Below are 13,959 nucleotides of genomic sequence, written 5' to 3' on the forward strand. Positions count from 1 at the left end.
TTCAGGTAGCTGAAGCTGATGAAGGAAATTATTCGGCAGGGCAGATACCATCTTGAGTCAGACATCTCAGCAAAACACAGTTGATGTTTTTAACAACTGGTGTTACTAAGTTCATTCTCTTTCTTCTCTTTCTGATCACTGCTTTGGCAGCATCTATTATATTGCTGAAAAGCCCATTTTCATTAAATGGCTGTGGTGATTTGGAGTGACAGTGCTTTTCAGTCACATTAGTAAATGAGCATTTCTCCTCAGCAATGCTCTGAGAAGTGTCAAGAAAAGACCAGACTTTCAAAACATTCTGGAATTACACTGCTGGAGTTATGAGATAGCTAGATTACTACTACTACTCTCTTTAGTCTATGGGTCATAATACAGCCTCAATAATAATAATAGTGATAGCAACAACTTGTTTTAACCCTAGAAAACATTTGGGGAGTGGGGGAGAGGGAGGGTACAGGCAAGGAATATTTTGTGTAATTTTAATGACCATCACAATTAAGATGAGGAGATTAATTCTGCTTCTACCCTGTTATTATGTCAGATGTACAGTGAAGTTCTGTGTTTGGTGTGCGTATTACTTGTTCTATCCTCATATAAACATTTGACTGATTGCAAGACAGTCTTCAGCAACCATAAAGAAATAATAAAAAGAAATTCTCCGGACACTTTATGCTTAGATTATGCTTCATGGATTTTTCTATGAAGACAAGTGATGGTGGATAAGGGAGAAAGTTCCTGATAGAATTTATTTAATCAGATTGCTACAATTAGGGTAATAATTTCTCTTGAGGCAAGTCACTTTCCTATATCACCTACTATGGTAAAAGGAACAAAAATAATTTCTAGTCCCTAAATGGCAAGCAGCAAGTCAGGCATGAGGCATTTCAATTGGTTGAAATTGGTTCAGTTCTAAATCACAGTAGACTAACCAGTTTTGAGATTACGTGTGCGTTTAGTACATGTGAGTTACTGTCATCCCACTTGTGGTATTCTGGGAAAGAGATGGGAATGGGTAATTTAAAGTCAGGAGTGACAACCCATTCCTGCTCAGGAACTTCAGTCTTCTCCTTAAACAGCAAGGAGAAGTGAATAACTTCTCAGCTACTTGGTATGAAGTCAGAAAAAGAACAAATATTTAGTCTTTTACCAATCCTTCTCAAAACCAACAACTGTTGCCAGTGTGATTTGAAGAGGATGGACAAAATTCTTCTAACACATTCAGAGAAAGCATTATGAAGATTGTGGGTACACTAATACAGGTCTTAGCCCCTTTGGGTTTAACATTGTATACTCGTGTGTATTTGCAAAAGTATTTATGAGAACAGAAAGAACATAAAATAAAATTGGAGACCAATATGGGTAGCAGAAGGGATGAGATGAGATGAGTCCCTGAGCTAACAAATCTTTATTCAGTCAAGCAAATTCTTTATAGAAAACAAACAAAAGAGGTTAGAGCTTTTTTTTCTGCTTGGTTATCTCCCTCCCTTTCCCACAACATTAAGTTCATAGAATCATTTAGGTTGAAAAAAAACATAGAGATAATACAGTAGTTCACTCATTTAGGCTGAAAAAAACCAGAGATAATACAGTAGTTCACTACATGCTGACTTCCCTTCCCTGCAGGAACATCTTTGCTGCTCTGGGAGGATCAGGCATAAAGCTGTGTTGGTTCTTTCTATGCAACTCCTGATAGTTTGGGGCATCACTAACCAAGGTCAGGCATTTATCCTCATGCTTCTCTCCCATCTCCAGGATCTTCTCCCAGTTTAAAGAACTTTCCTCCAGCTAGAATCTTCCCTTTATCCTTTCTGGACCCCCTTCTTCTTTCCACAGCCACTTCTTCGCTTCAGAATTCTTTATTTTTTGTAACACTTTCTTTCTGGAACATCAAGTCACTGGTTTACATAATCAAAACTGGACCGTGTGCACAAACAAATGTTCTCAGTTTTGTAATTTCTGGAGGTTTTGTCTCCTGTCTCTTTTAAATGAAAGATTCATTTCTGTTTAATACAAGTGTTTTCAAAATTCACAACAACCCATGCCAGGGACAGCTATGAATTATCCGGTTTCCCCTGGAAAATTCAAGAATTCAGTTTTGCATATTTACTCACAAAAACATCCAGGTAAATTCCATGAGTTTACATCCAAAATTAAAAATTTCCTTTTTTTTCTTTTTTTTTTTTTTTAGATTCAACACATGGGAGAGGGTCTTTTCCCAGCTTACCCCTTAATAAATAGAATTCTCCAGAGAAGGGAGAAATCCTTTCCATCTACATCTTAATTGTGAAAGTGTCGGTCCACACAATGTCAAGCCAATGTTTTGATCATTTTGTTTTCTGGTTAGCTCAAGACACAAGTTTCTACTTAACCAGATGGAGTGGGGAATTAGACCAGAATTTCATACTCATCTGTAACACATATTGAGCTACTGATTAATTCTTTACATGAGGAAACATGGATTTTTCATCTGGCTCCTTCCTGAAGTCCACAAGAGGTAACCTGAAGTTTTTTCCTGAATAGACTGAAACTATGTATTGTTTGGAGTCTTTCAGGTTTAGAAAGAGTTAAGCAAGTTTTTGGGAAGTTCATCACTATGTACATATTTTATCAAGGTGCCTAAATTCATACACATGCCCAGGTTTTAATCTAAAGAGACAAAAAAAAATCATTCTTCTTCCTACTTTATTTTTATAAATTCTTTAACTTCTGAATTGATTCACCAACTGCATCAACTGGGAGATCCAGCGAAAATTCTCATGGAACATCTTTCTTTGCACCTGCACTAATTGAATAGCAGGAAACATTTCAAAAAGTTCTATGCCTGTTAAAAAGAATACAATATTCTAAAGCAAGAGACTACAACACATTGTGTCTTGTACCTAGTTCCACATAGAGTAAAAATGCATCAAATATCATAAAAATAATAGGAAAAATAGAATTAGAGTGTTTAATATTCTGTCTACAGACAGACAGAATTCACCTTACCATCTGTAGATTTTTTAACCTTAAAACTTTTCTTTTGTGGGAATGATGGGCAGGTTTACACCACAATAAGCTAATTAATGGTATGATCAGGTTTCACGCCATTAAAATTCTCCAAAGAAAGTATAAATATTTAAGTGGTTTAAATATTCGGATTTATCAGTCACACTTCTCTTATTTCTATTACTTTTGGTTTGGTGGGGGGTTTCTATTTGATTTTTTTTAATGGTTTTGTTTTTACCATAGATTCTACAAGGAAGATTGTTAAAGGCTTTGAGGGGAGGATGTAGTTGCAGCTATTTTAATGAAAGATTTAATTCATATTCCTACACATAGTCTGATAAGAATTTCCTAACTGAGGTGGGTAATGTAACTGTTTAATTTCTTTGCTGTTTACTGTGTGTCCTTTTTATGCTGTGTTCCGTCCAAAGCATATGGCAAAGCAGCAAAAAAGGCAACCACCTGTTTACCTTATTCTTGGATAGTACTTTCTGAATTAAGTGAAGTTACATTGCAGGAAAAAGGAATTGCCATTTTTCTGTAGCCAAATGATTATAAGACAGTGTGGTATCACACAAATAAAGACAAGGAGAAAAAGAGTCAAGAAGGAAAAAAAAAAAAAAGAAATTTCCTGGAGAGGGACTTTGTTGCAGTACAGGAAGACCCTGAGAGTCTATGTACTCAGATCTCATCAAAAAGCAGAGCCTCATCCAGGAAGAACAAAGAAAGAAAAATGGCAGATTTTATTTCAGGTTTTTCCATAAATGCAATTCTATTTCTTCTATTCTGTTTCAAACAGTGCTTAATATCAACATGTTTTTGAATACATCCAGGTAGGGTTTTTAAGGGTGACTATATGTGAAAGGGAAAATGTTACAGAAATCTACTGAAAGGAAGGGATATTTTACTCCTACTACATATACAATTGTTCAGTTGCTGATTTTTTTTTGGTAGAATTTCTCTGTTAGGTGTGGTCTAGCTCTATGGCCAAGTTGGGAGCTGGCTTCCCATCAAGTCTCCAAGACCCAGTGAAAGCCTTTTCCCTCTTTAGGCAAAGGAAAAATAACCTATAGAAATAGAGAAACTGAAACCAACAGAATTATATCAATATATATATATATTTTCACATATATCACAGTTATATACAGTTAAAATACTATGTACATATTAACATGAGAACCCCAAACAACTCCCTAAAAAAAGGGGAAGGGGAAGGGAAAAGGGAAAAGGGACAAAAAGGAACAAAACCAAAACAGATATGCACAATCAAAACCTGGGAACTGGCAAAATAAAGAACTAGAAAAATGAAATCTCACCACTTCTTTTAAAAAAAGCAAGATCGCCAGACATGACCAGCACCGTCCACCTCCCGCGTGGCAAGCAACAAACTGAGCAGACCTCAACTCCCAGATAAGCGAGATCAATTGCAGGAACTTACTGTCTCCCAAGTTCGTCGGAGAGAAGAGGGGAAGAGATCTCTCTCTCCATCTTATTTATACCTCTGTTCACGTAAAGGGATAGAATGGAATACTTCCTTGGTTTTGACCTCGGTTCCCAAGGAAGGCCTAAAAATCAAACTACCACACTCCATATTAGCAGATTTCTGTTTGATGAAAAGCAAGCAAACAAACAAACAAACAAAAACCCCTAAGAATGTCTAAATGTTACTTCACATACCTGCCAGATTTCCTACATTTGAGTACCATCTGCTACCCTAAGTATAAAAGCACAATTAATCTTCCTCTGTAACATTAGTTACTCAGTCGCCAAGGCAAACAGCTCCAGTTCCAGTACAATCTGCAGAGGAACACTCTGGAGTGGTGGATAGGGGGTCCCTGAACTAGAGGAACCTAAGGGTGAGAAAAGAGCCACTGGTAGCCCCCAGTTCGTGCAACAGCAGCTGACAGGATCTGGGCAGAGCCAGCAGCAATGGCTGCCAAGCCCCCCCATTTATAAAAGAAGCACTTAAGGAGCACCAGTGAACAGGACTTGTGGGTGATGTGATGGCTGAACGCCATCTTGGGCATAGTAATCATGAAAACATAGAGTTTTCTAATCTTGGGGAAGTAAGGAACTGTGATCAGTTTTGGGTCCCTCACCACAGGCAAGACATTGTGCTGCTGGAGTATGTCTAAAGAAGGGCAGTGGAGCTGGTGAAGGGTCTGGAGTACAAGTCTTAGGAACAGTGGCTGGTCTGGAGCCCAAGTCTTATAAGGAGTGACTGAGGAAGCTGGGGTTGTTTAGCCTGGAGAATAGGAGGCTTCCCAGGGAGACCTTATGGCTCTCTACAACTACTTGCAAGAAGGTTATGGTGAGATGGGTGTAAGTTTCTTCTTCCAGATAAGAAGTTACATGTTGAGAGGAAATAAGAGGCCTTAACTTGTGTCAGGGGAGATTTAGATGGGATATTAGGAAAAATTAGTTCCCCAAAAGGCTTGCCAAGCATTGGAACAGGCTTCCTAGGGAGTTAGGAATGGCTGAGTCACCATTCCTGCAGGTGTTTAAATGACATGTAGCTCTGGTGCTTAGGGCCATTGTCTAGTGGTGGATTTGGCAGTGCTGGGGCTGGGGCTTGATGATTTTCAATGTCTTTTCCAACCTTGACAATTTTATGATTCTATGATTAATAAAAACTTATCAACATCATGGAAAAATACTAATTGCATTTTTAAAAGAAATATAATGTTATCTGAGTTCCTGTCATGATTTCAGTATTTTTATTCTCATTGCAAATTACCTTGCATTTCACAAAATGGTGAGAGGAAGTCAAATACTTCTATTAATATGGGCAGAAGGAAGCATATTTAACAGAGATGATGGGTAAACATTTAATGAGCACACTTTGAATAATTTCTAGCTGACTATAAATAGTTGACAAAACTTATTATAAGTTGAGACATGTCTGGTGTATGAAGTGTATGAAGTGGGGAAAAAGAAACCTGAATAGCTTATCTTTGAAGTGTTAAGCGTGATATGCATTAGGTCACTCAGGTTTTTGAAGGGAGGGTGGTTGTTTTGTTTGTTTGTTTTTCCTGTATTGTGCTTCAAATGGACTTATGGATAGGACAGTTTTTAGGGAATTCTGAAATTCCTGTATTTACTATAATTTGATAAAACATGTGTGTTTTCCTTATTATGCAATTACATAATGACAATTTAAACACTCCAAACTAGAGTATGGTAATGAGCTCTTCAGGGAATTAAATTTAAATCAACCTGCTAACTGAAACTAGTAAGGAGTACAGCAGCCTGCATATCTGCTGACATATTATTTTGCCATCACGTGATACCTTTACGCCTAGTTTGCCTGTAAGCTGTTGATATTGCTGATTTTACCTAAACAGTTGAAGACCTAGAGTTTTGCCATCCACCCAGAGGTGTTACTTGTGTTTGGGATAAAAAGACATCATCAGAGGGCTGTGGAATACCTCTTGGTGTAACCAGCGAAGGACCAGGATCCTCTTTGTCATCTTAAATGGCAGAGCACTTATTTCTATGCTTTCTTCATGGTTACCTTTTATTTTTGTTTCTGCTACTCCATGATACTTAGGACATGTAAATCCTTTGTTTTTTCTCAACTCATGGACAACAAATTTCAATAAACCCTTGACATTTCATAAGCCAGATCTACCTTTTAGTAGAGTGATATATCTTCCTTTTTCCAGAATTCAGTTCTATCACCCTATTTACTATGAATGATGTTCTAAAGTTCTGTCACACAGCTAATGTCCTTCAGTTTTGTAGCATTTGCATCTTCTGTCAAGTTCTGCAAGCACCAGTAGCATAACTGGACCTTCTGGTATGCCTTTCTTCTTGCTATGTTTCTTTTTTTTTTTTGATAGTATCTCTTTTGGTTAGTCCTTACATATATTGTGTATGTGTGTGCTTATCCTTGTTTTGTTTACTGAAGCTCATGTACATGTTATATTTCTGTTAAAACTATTTCAACTTTAGAATTTGCCATATGTATTTCACAGCATAGTTTGATAGCTTAAATTATTTGCCAAGCAAATAATAATAAATGCAAAGAACAGATGACAAAATGTCTCTGTATAATCAGATATTTTCAGATATGTTTCACATAAAGTAGCAATTGTGGAAACATTAAAGCTTGTTTCTAAAATGTGAGGTATAACCATGTTTCTACCTTCTGGGGTAAAATTCTATTTCTTCTAAGCAGTTCAGTTTTAGCACTGATTCAAGAGCCTTTACTTTTTACAAATTTTGAACTGCCATTGACACTAAAAAAATAATACTTTGGGATCACCCAATGGCTGGTGATTCAGTGCTTCCAGAGCTTTTAGTCCCTACCAAGAAACCTGGGGCTTTTTCTCATGTAGTTTTAAACATCTCCAGCATAGTATCTTCTTGAACTGGTTGTATTAGACTCCTCACAGTTGAGGTTCATACTCAGGAACATAACACAAATGCATGATTAATTGTAGAAGCACATTTTAGCACAAGATGAATCATTTCTAGAGGTGCAAATTCCTTAAAGTTAATCTGAGTGGTTAGCTCAAAAAAAAAAAAAAAAAAATTATAGATTCTTGGATAAACAAACTACTATCTAAGACCTTTTGAAACCCCTGAGGCTGGAATACACCAGACAGTGTTGACATTCTGGTTTTATGGTAGCACTGAAATTGGTAAGAATGTCAACTGCATAACACATCTCTAGCTGTGCTGTGTTGGAGCACATCTACAGAATAGATGACATTTCAGAAAAATTGTATCAACACCTGTATATTTAAAAATTTCCATTATTTTGGGGTTTCACATTTTTTGGGGAAGGAAGAGGACAATCCAAGCACATTTTGGATTTAATTTAAACAAGATATAAATTTAACTTAAATGCATTTTCACATTAAGAATCTTGATTTTTTTTCAAATCCCATAATACCACTAATTCCATCCCCAGAGTTTCTCACTTTGAGTGTAAATACTAGCTTTATCCTGAAAGAATTTTAAAATAAGAATTATCAAACCTATAACTGTAGTAAACATGAAAGTTTTGGGGTTTCTTTTCCTGAAAAATTGTTCAAGGTTTGTTTTGTCATACTATTCCGACAGCGAATTGCAGTCAGTTTTCTCAGACCACAAAATGTGAAATAAATAAATAAATTTTATTTTTCATTTCACATGAAGTAGAAAAGAAAGATTAATATGTATATGTACTTCTCTATTGTCTAGTTGAGGCAAAAAAGACCATATCAGCAATTTAATTTCATTTGTGTCATTGTGACAGCACAGTCACATAGTCTTAAATTAATGTATAGGACAGAGGAAGACTGTACTGCAGTTTGTACAGAAGTTCTACAACAAAGACACAACAGGCAGTTAGAAACACTGGGTATTACCACTGTTTTTATCTTTATTTTATCAAACTGACAACACAGTCACAGCTCTTTTAGTTAGGGCATACATTGCATTTGTTGTGAAGGTTCCTGAGTGTTTTGCCAAACTGGGAATGCTCAACATGAATTTTGTCTAAGTACAAAATCACAGTATGACTTGGCATTAAGTACTGAGCCCTTCTGAAAAAAGAAAGAGTATAAATATTCTCAGTTTTTTAAATAATGCAGCTAAAATACATTTTTATTTTGCTGCTTTTTACACAAAAGCACACTATAAAATCCAGGAAATAAAAGCCAAATCTCTAGAGATCATCAGTCTCATCTGAACCTGTTTGAACAATGTATGAAGGCATAGCTAGATAAGCTGCTGAAATCAATGTAAATTAGTGCTCCTTATAGTACAGTATGATTATATAGTACAGCATCATAGAATTGTTCAGGTCAAAAGGAAGCTCTGGAATTCTTTTAGTTCAGTATTCCTGAAAAGAGAAGGATGAATTACACTAGGTTACTAAGGCTTGTGTCCATGCTGCGTTATCAATATCTCTAAAGAGGGAGTCTCCACAAACACCCTGGGAAACTTGGTCCAGTGTCTGACCACTTTTACAGTAAAAAAGCTTTTTCTTCTGCTTACACATAATTTCTTGTATATAAATTTGTGTCTTATCCATTCACTGAATACTACTGAGAGAAGGTTGTCTTCTTTATCACCCCACCCCCCACCATCAGATATTTAGACACATTGACAGGATTTTCCCAAACATTCTCTTTGGGCTGAAGAGTCCCTGGTCTCTCAACCTCTCCTTACATGTCAGCTGCCTGAAGTCCTTAATGATCTTTGTGATCCTTTGCAAGACTTACTCTGATATGTTCATGTCTCCTTTCTAATGAGAAGCTCAGACTTGGACCCAGAGGTGGCCTCACCAGTGCTAAGTTAGGAGGAAGAATTAACTCCAACATCCACCTGACAATCTTCTTCCTAGTGGAGCCTGGGAAATTGCTGGCATGTCTTCTGCAATGGACCATTGCTGGCTAATGTTCAATTTGCTGTTCATCAAGACCCTCGGTTTTTCTCTGCAAAGTTGCTTACCATTTGTCCAGCCCCAGCATGTGCTCATGCATGGCCTTATTGATTTCCAGGTACAGGACTTTGAATTTCCATTTGCTAAACTATTTGACATTATTATTGGCCCGTTTCTTCAGCCTATCCAGGTTTCTCTGAACAGCAGACCAACCATCTGGTTTATCAACCACTTCTACCAAATTTTTATCACCTGTAAATTTTTCTGAGAGCACACACTGTCTGAACATTCAGGTCATGAATGAAGAAATTATACAGCATTGATGTCAGTATCAACCCTGGTATACATCCTGTTGATGGGTTTCCAACTTGACTTTGGGCCATTGATGCCAAGCTTTTGTTCACTTATCTGAGCCAACTCTACTTTAGGTGTATTGTCATAACAACTAAGTGACATAATAGAGTAAACTTATTATGATTTACCCCCAAGGCTGAGTCATCCTCAAGCACCAGATTCTCATAATTACCCCTGATATCGATACAGGTTGGGGAAAGAATAGGTTGAGAGTAGCCCTGCTGAGAAAGACTTGGGAGTGCTGGTGGATGAGGGCCTAGACGTGAGCTGGCAGTGTGCACTTGCAGCCCAGAAAGTCAATTGTATCCTGGTCTGTATCTAAAGCAGAATAGCCAACAGGGCAAGGGAGGGGATTCTACCCCTCTACTCATCTCTGGTGAGACCCCACCTGGAGCACTGCATCCAGCTCTGGGGTCCCCAGCACAAGAAGGCCCCCTTAGGAGGGCCACCAAGATGATTAGAGGGATGGAGAACCTCTGTTATGAGGAAAGGTTGAGAGAATTGGGATTGTTTGACCTGGAAATGAGACGGCATCAGGGTGACCTATTAGTGGCCTTCCGGTGTCTGAAGGGAGCCTACAAAAAAGATAGAGAGAGATTATCTCCAAGGGCATGTAGTGATAGGATAAGGGGTAATGGTTTTAAACTGAAAGAGAGTAGATTTAGATTAGATGTTCGGAAGAAGTTCTTTTTTGTGAAGGAGGTGAGGCACTGGAACAGGTTGCTGAGAGAAGTTGTGGATTCATCTTCTTTTGTATCTCCTAACATGCCAGTGACCTTCTTGAGACTGAAGAGTCTCTTTCTAGTGTACTTCTACAGCCTAATTGTAAAGGTCACTCACCTATCATTTTATTTAGATATTCTTCTATTGACTTATTTGCATTACATTTTTATAACAGGATATAATTTCTATTTATGAACCTTAAAATCACTTAGGATATAGATTTAAAAGTAAATTAAAAAATCTTCATTCTGGTGTTAATAAGAAATCACTTAAATTATGAGGGTAGAGATGAACGACAGGTGACACAATGATTTTTGAATGACTGAAGTTATATACAGAAATAAAACCTCCTCTACAAATAACTAAAATTTGTAGAAAGTAAGGCAATAAGAAAGCAAGGCAATAAGGAAATCAATAAGGTTGGAAGGTTGCATATGCTACAGTTGAAATCTAATTAAACAATGTCTTTGCTAGAGTCTTGTTTTGTCATGTATGTCCCACCTCACCCACCCCATTATTTAGGATACCGTCAAATCAGAAAGATTTAGGCTTTAGCTTGTGGTGTGTCCAGGATCTTCAAGCCACTGATTAAGCTGATTTTTCTAAATTTGTCTTCTTCAAAATTTCTTTGTGTGAGGAGTCTTACCATTTTAAGAATTTAATGAAAGTCTCAGACGATGTCTTTACTGAAATACTAGCAATAACTGACAAGACTCTTCATCAGAATCATTAAAAATCTTTTGTACAGATTCCAAACTCTGGCTCTAGTTGCTTAATTTTTTTTTACAGGTTTTGCTTTTTTTTTCTTTCCTTCTTATTTCATAACTTTTTAGATGCACCTAATGTAAAAACAATATTATGCTGTCCCCAAGACATTCAGAAATTACACATGCTGTAATGACACAATTTGACATACTCTTTCCAAGAATTTGCTCTTTATATGAAATGCTAATAGACCTACAGGAAATTATCTTCTGGTCTTTTAAACTGGATTGGTTCCTTGAGAAAAAAAGTGGATCCTTTCAGTAGTGTTAGACATAGTAGGACAAGACAATTTAGTGACCAAGCTGTAAAAAGTCAATTATAGAGAGATACCTCTGCCTGAATTAAGGTGTGAATAAGACCATATACCAAAGTCAATAGTATTTAACAATAAAATGTGAGGTAGAGAGATAGAAAGTAATAGAAAAGAGAGAAGAGAGAGAGAGAATAAGAGAGAGACAGATTAAGAGAAAAATAGTCACCACATGTGAATCATATTATATGATTTTTTTTCTATTTGAATAGAACTTTACTAACTTTAAGAGGTCAGCCAATACAGATATTTTGTTAATAGAATGCTGAACTGTTTTTTGCTATGTAACACCTTTTTTTTAAAATAAAATCTCTGTGTTATGAAAAAACTTTTTTTAAAGGATGTCAGTGAAAATAGACATTGACTTTTAAATCAAGTTTTATGACATCTTCAGTTTTGAACTCTGTTGTCATAGTCATTTTAAGAATATATTTCACAAATTTTATCTGGTTGTGTATTTTTAGACTTCATAACTAAGTAAATCAACTATTAAAATAATACATTTTAGGTTTTCTTATGTGTAATCATAACAAAAAATAGTTCCACTATATCACATCTCTTTCCTGCAACAGTTTTAAAATACTAGAAAATTATTCTTTTCTGTCTGTGGTTCATTGTTCTCTTCAAATATTGCCTACTGAAATTAATCAGAGAAGACTCCATTTTCTGTCTATTCAGTTGCTTTTATAGGTTATATCATGCCTGTTCCCTCAAATTGCTCAAGGATTCAGCACACAATAGAGAAAAAAACAACCCACAGTCAAACATTATTCTATTGTTAGAGTGACATCTTCTATCAACACTGTCTTGCTTACCTCTAGAGTTTTGCTGTGTTGGCATCAGAGCACTAGTTTCAGTGCAATTCTTTTCACTGTGTGGCCATGCGAAGGCCACTGAGAAGACTCTGCAGTACCCGACTCTGATGTTTTTAGTTAATGTCAGCAAAATAATGATTTAAGGTCTGTTCCTGAAAACTTTTACTGCTGTGGAGCTGTAATTTAAATAAAGTCTAATGAGAACCACTGTCTTACCTCAATTTTTTTGTTATACTTGCATCTGGAGTTACCAATTATTTTGAGTCTGACAAAATGTGACTGTTTTCTTAGTTAATTAAAATCTTAGATACTGTTTTAGCTTCATAAAATTGTTCAATTTAATTTGGCCTTCCTATCTAGTTACTTTTAGCCAGACTGGCTTATGTTCAAATGTCTGTCATTTTATAATAACCTTTTTTGGAAACAGAGTAGTTTATCTTATTAAAGATATTTCCAGTGAGTGAATTATCTCTAACAGAAAAACAGGCAAGAGCCAGCTTGAGAATATATGCACAGTTTATTAGAAACAGGAATGTAAATGTAGAGGGGATAGTGAGGAGATGGGAAAGATAGTAATATATTTTGAAGAACAAACAAACCCAAATTTTTAAAAATAAAATAAGTGGAAAATCACTCCAATTGAAAAAAAAAATTGTCATGACATAATAGGACCATTTCATAATAGAGTCATGAGCCTTTTGTGTTGTATATGAGGCTTCCAAGCTGAAAGTAAGTTTCATCTGGAAAGATCTTACCCCTGAACTGAAGTGAATGAGTCTAATACCTCAGTAGAGACAGAGAAAACCTATGACATCTTACCAAAGGCTTTATAAACATACCTCTTAAATGATATTGAAAAGAAGGATAGGAGAAGTGACCTTTGTTGTCTCAGATACTGAGAAAGATTATCAGTTTCCAAAACAGGAGCGTGACAGGATGCATATCAACAGCAATTTTGCATTAATTTTGTATCTGGAACAGTATTTACAGTGAAAAGAAGAATCAACATTTGTGCCTAGAAAACTGTTGTGGTCTTTGGGCAGAAGAAAAATAACATTCTTTAGTCTGAGTTACCTGTTTGTTATAAAAATGCAGAGGAGGTGTCATTAGCATGGAGTAGGTCAGCGTGGAAAGACAGTAATGCTAGATTTTTAACTCTATTTTGCTTTGCTAGAACAGTCGCAATCTGTGTCTTTTCCAGTGACAAGACAAAAAATCCAAAGGCAAGTTAGTGTGAATAGAAGAAGGCTTTGTTCAAATGGAAAATTTGTCTAGGGTACTGTAAGTCCCAATAAAAATTGATGGGACGAATACATTCTAGTGGAGTGCATTTCTAAATGGCTACAGGCTTTTCAGAAGAGACAGGGGAGGAAGGAGAGGTGGAGGGGTTTGCCCTCAGGAAGGGGTGGATTGAGTGTGAAGAGGTCTTTCTGAAGAACAACCATGAGTAGTTTAAAAGCCTACAGGTAAGAATCAGAGAGAGAGGCAACAAAGGCAACCTTGTGGCTTAAGTCCACTACAGGTTGCCTGACCAAGTGGAGCCAATTGACGAAGCCTTCTTGCTCCAGCTACTGGAGGTATCATGTTCTCAGGCTCTTGTCCTGGTGGGGGACATCTGCTGGAAAAGTAGTACG

The 13,959-nt window shown here is 36.6% G+C and overlaps 1 long non-coding RNA gene across 1 annotated transcript; it reads right to left on the minus strand.

Annotated features, from left to right (window-relative positions):
- Window positions 1-1,606: 1,606 nt before the first annotated feature.
- Window positions 1,607-4,917, minus strand: LOC113949186. The gene is made up of 3 exons (XR_003528378.1): window positions 4,660-4,917; window positions 2,225-2,408; window positions 1,607-1,879 (listed from the first exon to the last, which is right to left on the minus strand). It is a non-coding gene; the product is annotated as an uncharacterized LOC113949186 (long non-coding RNA).
- Window positions 4,918-13,959: the final 9,042 nt, after the last annotated feature.

This window comes from Corapipo altera, unplaced genomic scaffold (assembly GCF_003945725.1).
Source record: "Corapipo altera isolate COAL_440 unplaced genomic scaffold, ASM394572v1 0, whole genome shotgun sequence".
Taxonomy (NCBI): domain Eukaryota; kingdom Metazoa; phylum Chordata; class Aves; order Passeriformes; family Pipridae; genus Corapipo; species Corapipo altera.